Raw genomic sequence first — 9,753 nt, 5'->3', positions numbered from 1 at the left:
CCTGTTCAGTCCACCTAGGCTTCTCAGCAGGGACTGTCCAGGAAACCCCTTCTGTGCGAAGCAGGTGTGGGTGTGGGAAGGCTCTTTGGAGATGAGTCACCACTGCCTCCTCCTTGGTGAATCATGGCTGGGGCTTGGGAACAGCTAGCTGGTGGACAGGAGGGAGAGCAGAGAACTAAATTGCAATAATACATTTCAATCACCAGGGGGCAGAAGCCGGATAGGCAAACCGGAGCTAACTGCTGGTGTAAAACTTGTGGCATGCAGAGCTTGGGAGTGGGTGGACGGAATGCTAGGACCCAGCTAGGGCTGGATGTAGGCAGTCAGCGCCTTGGAAGCTCCCGCTGCCTGCCTCTGTCCTGGATTTTCTGCTCGAGAATGTCAGAGCAGATTGGGCGGCAGTAGAAGGGGTGGGAGGGAGGCTGTTATTTGACCAGATGTTCTAAACGCAGATGAATAAGGTCTCACAGATAGAGGCAAAGCAGTCTGTTTTTCAAAGCCTCAGAAGCATTGATATTGGATGGGAGCACGTATCTGGCCTCCATGTGTGAGATGAGACACGGGTGTCTGGGTGCTGCTGACTCTGTATAGCCTTCCTTCTCCTCTTGGTCTTCACCCCTGGTTCCTCTGTCCCTATTGTCCTCTCTTTGATCCATCCCCCCAATCTCTTCTTTTTGCCTGGTTGTCTCTGTCAACCTCCAGTCTCCACTGCTGCCCTCTGGGAACTTTGCTCCTTTTCCGGATCCCTGTGGCAGTAAGTTTCCTGTGGTCACTCCTCAGAGGTTTGCAGCTCTCCAAGGCTCTGTTTTCCAACCCTGTCTCATTGCCACTCCCGGGACTCAGAAAAGAAGTTATTATTTACTAGTGGTGTACTTTCAGGCAGTGAGAAAAGGGACCCCCTGGCTCCTACCTACCCACTGGCCCCAGTGACCCCTGCTGCCAGTCAGCAGTCATAAACGTTGGTAGGCACCTGGCGTGGGTGAGGTCCTGTGCTCATGTAGAAATGAATAAGAACCAGTGTTCATCAGTGAGCTCACCATGCGGCAGTGAGGGCAAGAGAAAGCAAGCACTCAGTGAATCTGCCTAAATAGGAAGACGCTAAGACAGAAGGGAGGGCATGTGCCAGAACAGGTAGAAACTGACTCTGGTTGGGTCAGAGAAGGCCTTTTAAGTGGCCTTTAAAGCATAGATGGTTATCTCAGCAGGAGGAGACACCATGTGCGGGTGTAGGCACATTCTTACCAGGATGATCAGTGAGGCCAAGGGCCTTGGTTGCATGGCGTGCTTATACCCTTGTTCAGACAGTGAGGGATGGCAAGGGGGTTGAAAAGCAGTGGGTATTAGAGTATGGAGTCTTTCACTGTGCACCTTGTGGAAGAGACACATGTTGTTTCTGAGCAGAGAGGATCCTGCTGATGCTGAATGAAGTGCAGGGAGTCACTGTGAGCACCAGTGCTTTGTTCCTCGTAGGCCCTTCCTCAGAGTGAAGACTTCCTGTCCAGTTTTACCTAAAGTAGGTTTGCATTGGGAAGAGAAGCATGGTAAGGAGCTCACAGGTCCCAGGGAGGAGGGGGACACTGAGTGGCTTTGCAAAGGTTTAGAAGAGGACACTGGAGGACCCAAGACCCACTTTATCAGTGCTGTATAGGCTGGTTGCCATAGTGATCCCTAGGCAGACCTGGGGGTCTGATTCCACTACCGCTCAGATTTCAGTGGTGCCAGCACCGTCACCTCCCTAGGTGCTGCCTGGTGAGGGGCTCCACTCTGGTGCTTGTGGGTTGGGGTTTCCGGTTGCTGCTCTGGCTCTGGGGAGCAGGGTGTGCCGCTGAGTCACCACCTGGGTATCTGGGCTTGGAACCACGGGTGAGTCACCCTGCCCTGGGGGAGCTGAGAGAAGCTGCTTGGTGTCTGGAGGGGGAAGAGAGCTGGGTCCACAGGAAGGGCGGTGCCCAGCTGGGGATGGCAAAGAGCACAAGGGGGCAGTGTGGAGTCTGAAGTCTTGGAGTCAGCTCCTTCTTGAAGACCCCTCCTTTGGGCCCAGGGGAAGGACACAGTGTTTGTTTTTCTCCATGGAGAAGACAACCTGGGGACTGGTGAGGGCCTGAGGGAGGGCATGGCTGGGTCCAGGTCTCTGTTTTCAGCTCTGGGTAGGGCAGTCTTTCCTACCCACTCACTTCTATGTAAAATGGAGAAGGGGATGTGCGCGTCTCCCTCTATCCCTCTTGCACAGACTACTGCTCACTGCAGCTGTGCCGGTGCAGAGCCATCTTCATTGCTCCTTCTGAAGCAGTTTTTTTTTTTTAAATTTTTTATTTTTATTTTTATTTTTATTTTTTTTATTATTAACTTGAGTATTTCTTATTTACATTTCGAGTGTTATTCCCTTTCCCGGTTTACGGGCCAACATCCCCTAACCCCCCCTCCCTTCTTTATGTGTGTTCCTCCCCTCCCCATCCTCCCCATTGCCGCCCTCCCCCCAACAATCACGTTCACTGGGGGTTCAGTCTTAGCAGGACCCAGGGCTTCCCCTTCCACTGGTGCTCTTACTAGGATATTCATTGCAACCTATGAGGTCAGAGTCCAGGGTCAGTCCATGTATAGTCTTTAGGTAGTGGCTTAGTCCCTGGAAGCTCTGGTTGCTTGGCATTGTTGTACATATGGGGTCTCGAGCCCCTTCAAGCTCTTCCAGTTCTTTCTCTGATTCCTTCAACGGGGGTCCCGTTCTCAGTACAGTGGTTTGCTGCTGGCATTCGCCTCTGTATTTGCTGTATTCTGGCTGTGTCTCTCAGGAGAGATCTACATCCGGTTCCTGTCGGCCTGCACTTCTTTGCTTCATCCATCTTGTCTAATTGGGTGGCTGTATATGTATGGGCCACATGTGGGGCAGGCTCTGAATGGGTGTTCCTTCAGTCTCTGTTTTAATCTTTGCCTCTCTATTCCTGCCAAGGGTATTCTTGTTCCCCTTTTAAAGAAGGGTGAAGCATTTTGAAGCAGTTTAACCAGACCCCTCGCCTCACTACCTCTTTAAAAGGTGCTCTGGTGCCAGGCGTTTACAACAAAACAATAAGAAAAGATTCCTTTGATTTTCTGGCATGCTCTTCCGGATGTCCCCCAGGTGCATTTTTGGGCCCCAGTTTTCTAAGGGTGGCCAGGACTGCTCTCTCTCTCTCTCTCTCTCTCTCTCTCTCTCTCTCTCTCTCTCTCTCTCTCTCTCACACACACACACACACACACACACACACACACACACACACACACACAAACACGTGAGCACAGGCTGTGAAGTTCCCACCCACTCTGTGTCACTGCATTCTCTGACACAAGAAGGAGCTGTGACTCACAGGCATAACATGAAAACCAGGCTTGGAATGAGTGTCTAGGCCCCAGAGCAAGAGCTGTCTCCTCTCATTCCTGACCAGGGTCCCTGTCTTAGTCAGGGTTTCTGTTCCTGCACAAAACATCATGACCAAGAAGCAAGTTGGGGAGGAAAGGGTTTATTCAGCTCACACTTCCACGTTGCTGTTCATCACCAAAGGAAGTCAGGACCGGAACTCACACAGGGCAGGGGCCTGGGGGCAGGGAGCTGATGAAGAGGCCATGGAGGGTGCTGCTTGCTGGCTGCTTCCCCTGGCTTGCTCAGCCTGCTTTCTTATAGAACCCAGGACCGCCAGCCCAGGAATGGCTGCACCCACAATGTGCTCTTCCATTTTGATCACTAATTGAGAAAATACCTTACAGCTGGACTCACAGAGGCATTTCCTCAAGGGAGGCTCCTTTTTCTGTGGTAACTCCAGCTTGTGTCAAGTTGACATAAAAACCAGCTAGTCCACTCCCCTTCCCCACCACACCTCTGTTCCCTTGTTGAGGCCTATACGAGCTCAGGGATGCCCTTGGGTGGGCCTGGAGGCTCCTGCAGCTGGTGCTGAGACCAGAGCTATCTGAGAGAGAGTACATAGGGTGGGGGTGGGGGCAGACTTTGTTTTTTTTATCAAGATCAAGTTAGGACAATTTCTGTTTCCCCCAAATGACAAGTTGCAGGCCAGTTGGTCTGGCATATAAATCCCTACCGTGGGTGTCTTGATCATTTTACTTCCTCCTAGGTCTCCCTCTGCTACCTGATCTGGTGAGCGTCCTTGTAGTTTTTCTCTGACTTGCTGGTGAGATCTTCCGTTTGAAGGGATCTCTTCAGTGAGGCTTCGGATGGAAGGGCCTTTCCCACATTCTTCTGAGAGGGCTTAGGGGCTTACTCTGTCGCCCGCCTGTTCTCCGATCTCTGTGTCTGAGGCCTCTGTGCCTCTCAGTTTTGATATGACATTAGGGAACATTTTTTTGGGGGGGGGTTAGGCCTAGGAATAGGTCATGGATATGTGAGGGGTGCTTTTATAAGAACCTTCAATTTAAGTCAGATGCAACAGAACCTGTCTGTAATCTCATACTCAGGAGACTGAGGCAGGAAAGTCACGAGGTCAAAGTCACACTGGATTGTACAGTGACTTGTCACAAACAATCCGTACTGAGTTGCTTTTGCTTTTGCAAAGTCTCAGATTCTTTTAGGACTAAGAAGGCAGAGAGACGGGGTCTCAGTGCTTAGTCCTGCCTGGGTCCCTAGTCCTGTGTAGTGGCAGAGTCATGCCCAAGGCTACTTCCTGTGCTTTTCTAAGTAGATGAGGGTGGGGCTGGCAGAGCAGGGCTGGCAGAGCAGGGCTGGCAGAGCAGGCTGGAGGCTTTTCCTGCCTTCAATACTGGCTCCTCTGGCCTTACCCTGGAACCCATTCAATATTCTTAGAGGAATTTGGAAGGGTAACCTCTGATCTCTGACCTTATCTCTTCAGCTTCTAGCCTGATCCCAAGACACTGGTCATTTAGTTTCTTTAGTTCTAACGTCAGCAGGATCCTTCTTGTTGGAGAGGATGTTGAGTCACTTACATCCTGCCCATGACCCCACTATGAAGAACCAGCACTGTGCAGCATAGTCCTCAGACTGGAGGACACATCTGTCACTCTGTGAGAGTCCCCGTATGAAGGAAACATCCCTGCTTAAGGGAGCTTCCCTTCAGATGGCAGAGACTCTGACTCCAGTAGACTAGAGTTTGTGAATGGTTTGACCCCTTCATGGAGCCTTATACTCCTGGGTTGTTCTCATGGCTACCCCCAGGTGATTCTGGGAGCCCATGGCCATATCTGTGCTCTGCATTCCTGGCACAGGCAGGAGTCAAACTGAGACTCTAGACACCCTGCAACCCCTCCCCCTCTCCTCCCCTTCCTCATCTCCCATTAGACACCCAAGGAGGGAGACCTACCTTCAGAGATATGTCCTTAGGACACGAGGTTCTAGGTGACTCTCACAGCACAGGGAAGTTTCGCATCTGATTGCAGTGTGAAGTGGAAGGGTGGACCCTCGTCCTTAGATACTTCCAAGGTAGAATGCAGGCAGGCAGTGACTTGCCATTCCTGGAAGGCCTTGGTGATGCAGGCACAGGCCTTGTAGGCTGGACTTGAGGCCCCGAGTGCCTTGGTGGTATTCTTTTGTGTCTCTAGATCCAAGATGTCTAGTGACCTGCAGCAGGCTGTGGATGTGACGGTCCACACCTTCCACAGTCAAGAGGGTGAGAGTCTCAAACTCAAAAAAGGGGAGATGAAGGAGCTTATGTGTAAGAAGCTGCCGAGCTATATGGGGGAAAGTGAGGCAGGCCAGGAGGGGAGCCCCGGGTCGGGTAAGTCTGTTCCTGCTTTCATTCTCAAGGTGCCCGCTGGTGCCAGTGCTAGGGTGGGGTTGAGGACTCCCCATCAGCTTTCACTTCACAGCGCTTGGGGGGCCAGTTAGGTCTATGTGTGAATGGGCTATTAATGGTTGTTCCCTTCAGCTTTCTTGAGCACATTGTCATTGGGGGCTTCAGAGTCCATCTGTCTAATCCTGTAATTGGCTAGTTGAACTGTCCCAAACCCAGAGAGAGGGTAGCAGCTGGCCAGGGGTCACACAAGGACATTATTAGTGGGCATTAATTTATCCTTTTATTTTTACATATTTATATGCCAAGCAAAGAAAGTATATAGGGAGAATGGATTCTAGGCAAGACATGCACCCTGAGGCATTTGCCAGAGAGGTGCTGTTACCTCTCAATTTGCCTCCTGCCCAGTACAGACAAATGGGTTATCGCATGCAGAGTTAGGTCTCAGAACTTAATGCATGAGGTAGGTCTTGCCTTTTTTTTCCTTTTCTTCTTCATTTTGGGTTAATTCTCTCTCATTGTTTTGGCTGGTATTAAAAATTTTGTCTTTTTTTTTTTTTAAATTCATCCTGCTGTTGGGGGGCGGCAGTGAAGCTCTGATTTTTTTCATTATCAAGATGAAGCTGGGGCCTAGCAAAGATTAGTCTCTTCATACTCTGAGGAATACCCAGGACCCCCTTCTCCAGTAGGCAGACTGGAGACACTTACATCATAAGTCTATCTGTCCTTCCTTGCTGGCCTTCTCAGTATCTCACAAGGGTTTCCTGCCTGTGGTGAACCTGGCTGCCCATGCTAGGAATGAAAGCTGACATAAGGGGAAGGTGTTGAGGTGGGTTGGGCATGGGCCAGCTTCCTGATAGCTCCTGTCCCTGTCACCTTCAGGATAATGTAGATGATGAGAAGGTGAAGAAGGTGATGGACCTCCTTGATAAGAACAGTGACCAGCCGGGAGTATGCTCTGTTTCTGGCAGACTGCGCTATCTTGTTTAATAACTTCCTCAAGGGGTCCCCAGACCAGTCCTGAAGCAGAGCGCTCCACTCCTTGCCACGCATCTCTTGGGCGATACAGCTCTCTGTCTTTTAAAAGTTTGTACTTAATAAACTTTAGTTATTTTGCTTGTGGAGAGAATTATAACGGCTCAGAGATGCCTTGTACCTTGACTGGATCAGTTAACGGCCTGGGAACAGAGGGATCCCTGTTTTTTTTTTTTTCTTTTTTTTCCCCGGAGCTGGGGACTGAACCTAGGGCCTTGTGCTTGCTAGGAAAGCGCTCTACCACTGAGCTAAATCCCTAACCCCGGATCCCTGTTTTCTAACACCCTGACTTTCCTGAGGCCAAAGGAGCTACTCTTTGGGATTTCACACAAATGAAATGGGAATTGAGGTAGGCGGAAAACATTTTATTTTGTTAAGAAAAGTGTTTTAAAAAGGAAGGTTGGGAATGAGGTGGGGCAGTGTAGACTTTTAATCCCAGCACTAGAGTGGCAGAAGCAGGTGGATCTCTGTGAGAGCCTAGTATACAAAGCAAAGTCTAGAATAGCCAGTGCTGTCACACATAGAAACCTTGTATCAATATAAAACAAAACAAAACAAAACAAAACAAAACAAAACAAAGGAAGGTTGGTGGCATGCTGCAACCTTTGTCCCAGCACTCAGGAGACAGGACAGGGGCAGGGGCAGGGGCAGGGGCAGGGGCAGAAGCAGCACATACAAAAAGACAAAAACCACCTACAACTACAGTCATTTTATTCACTCTCCTAATTCCAACTCCACAGAGTAGGGAGGATACAATCTCAGAACACAGCACAAACCTTGATATTGAAGGCTGTAGAGGGAGCCGCTGTCCAGAGAGCGGCTGGCGGGTGGGGAAGGGGATGTGTTGGGGGAGGGGTTGTAGCCCTCGCCTGCCCTGCAGTTTCCTTAGGATTCATTGGCAGATCTCAGTCTCTAGGCACTGTACTTGTTTTTAGAAAAACTTTTGTCCTATCCGCTTTCAAGTTGGCTAGCTCAGTTTTGAGTTTACTCCCTCCTTTTTGATCTTTCTGTTAAAACCTCTTAAGAGCCAGCTCAAGCCAAAAATTCTTATAGTTTCTACTGTTTTCCCTAAGACTGTAGCTTAGGCTGCCACACATTCCACATTCTAAAGCATATCAGGTGACAGTTTGAACACATGACTTCCTGTACTGTGACAAGGGCCACAAGCTTTTCATCCTCTAGATTCTAGGTCTATATTTCACTCTTTCTTACCTCCATCCAATTTCATCTTTTAAGTTATTATTATTCTTGACTGGCTTTTAAAGCTACTGGTTTTTCTACCAGTATACAGCATTCAGAAGTTAATCGAGGCTTGACCTGCAGTGCCTTAACTAAACTAGCATTTGAATATCCATGTGGTTAGACTTCTTGGTGGACAGTTTAAGTTTGGTTCAGTGACTTATAGATGCCCTACTAGCTGCCCGTTACTGTATAATGAACTGCCCCAAGATATGGTGGCTGAAAACATACATTTATATCTCTGGTGGTTCTGTGGGTAGACTGGGAATAGTTTTGGGGGTCTCACTTGGGGTGTCTCAGGCAGTTGTAGATGGAAGTTGGGGTTACAGTTACTCAAGTGTGCTCTCTTCGCATGCTGTGCACTTGGTGCTGGTGGTTTGCCTGGAGCGCAGATAGAACCATCAGTGTGCTGGCTAGATTCATGTCAACTTTATACAAACTGCAGTCATCAGAGAGGAAGGGGCCTTGATTGAGAAAGCATCGCCATCAGGTGATCAGGCTGTGGGCAGGCCTGCAGGGCATTTTCTTAATTAGTGATCGATGGGAGGGGGCCCAGCTCATTGTGGGTGAGGCCACCTTTGGGCTGGTGGTTCTAGGTTTTATAAGCAGCAGGCTGAGCATGGCCTCTTCATCAACTCCTGCCTCCAGGATCCTGCCCTGTTTGAGTTCCTGTCCTGGTTTCCTTCAGTGATGAACTATAATGTGAAAGTGTAAACCCAATAAACCTTTTCCTCCCCAACTTGCTCTTTGGCTATGGTATTCCACTGCAGCAATAGAAATCCTAGCTAAGATAATCAGCTTACTGGATCTCCCTCCCACAGGGTGTCAAGAATGTGGGCCTCCCTCTTTCGATCACCATGAAAAGAGACCCTTTGTCCAAGAGGGCCTGCCTTGGCCTCATCTCCCAGTCTCCCAGCCCTACACACACAATAAAGACAGAGCAGTGAGAGCAAGTGGCCATCACGTGGCCTCTCAGTGACTCCTCCCTCCCCTGCAGAGCTCTGTCTGTGAGTGGCTCCCACATATATCAGAGTTTTCTTGGGAAGAAAGAAAAGAATCAGAAAAGCACTGACTTTACTTATCATCATTGTCATCCATCAATTAAAAAGAAAACAACCTCTTTTTTTCTAAGTTGTTAACATACCCAGCCAGAAGTAGCCATATTACATAGCTAAGCCCCAAAGGTACATGTAAAACCCTGTATAAAGAGGTCACTACCACCATATCAATATGGCAAAGGCTCTTGAGGAAAAAGCTTTTCATGCCTTATCTTTACTCTGTCTTCTACAGAGTAGAAGTACTTCTACAGAGCATGGACAGTAAGTATAGAAGCCATGTTGTGTTCAGGAATCAACAAACATAGTGTAGCAGATGTGTGCTGTAGGTTTAAAGAACAAAATAATAAAAGGATGCTGGATTTTAGACGTGGCCTGGATCCAACTCTGTGGTGTATATGTGTGTGTGTGTGTGTGTGTGTGTGTGTGTGTGTGTGTGTGTGCTTGCCCATGAGCATGCCCGAGCATGAGTGTATGCTAAGGTGTACTTGTGGAGATTAGAAGACAACTCCCTTATGTGGGTTCCTCCTGATTCTGAGCCAACTTTAATGATTTGTGAGATCAATAAGATACAGCAGAAATGATGCTCTGGGAATTCTGAAAGACATCTTAAGAATGTTTCCGCTTCCAATTTAGTCTCTTGTAGTGCTTGCTCTAGGGTGTGTCAGAAGCTAGGGGCCATGCTCTGAGAAGCC

General features: G+C 49.0%; 1 protein-coding gene across 2 annotated transcripts in view; it reads left to right on the top strand.

Annotated features, from left to right (window-relative positions):
- S100a3 (S100 calcium binding protein A3) overlaps positions 1 to 9,753 on the top strand; it is a 41,005-nt gene that overhangs the window by 22,805 nt on the left and 8,447 nt on the right. Inside the window, exon 1 of one of the 2 annotated variants that reach the window (XM_032897842.1) lies at positions 1,737 to 1,863. The exons of the other annotated variant lie outside the window; for it this stretch is intronic. The gene's annotated coding sequence lies outside the window, so the exon portion shown is untranslated. Of the gene's footprint in view, positions 1 to 1,736; positions 1,864 to 9,753 lie in introns of those variants that run through there. 2 annotated transcript variants of the gene reach the window in all.

This window comes from Rattus rattus, chromosome 3 (genome assembly GCF_011064425.1).
Source record: "Rattus rattus isolate New Zealand chromosome 3, Rrattus_CSIRO_v1, whole genome shotgun sequence".
NCBI lineage: Eukaryota > Metazoa > Chordata > Mammalia > Rodentia > Muridae > Rattus > Rattus rattus.
The sequence above is the reverse complement of the archived record's forward strand: the minus strand, read 5'-3'. Positions and strand labels throughout refer to the sequence as shown.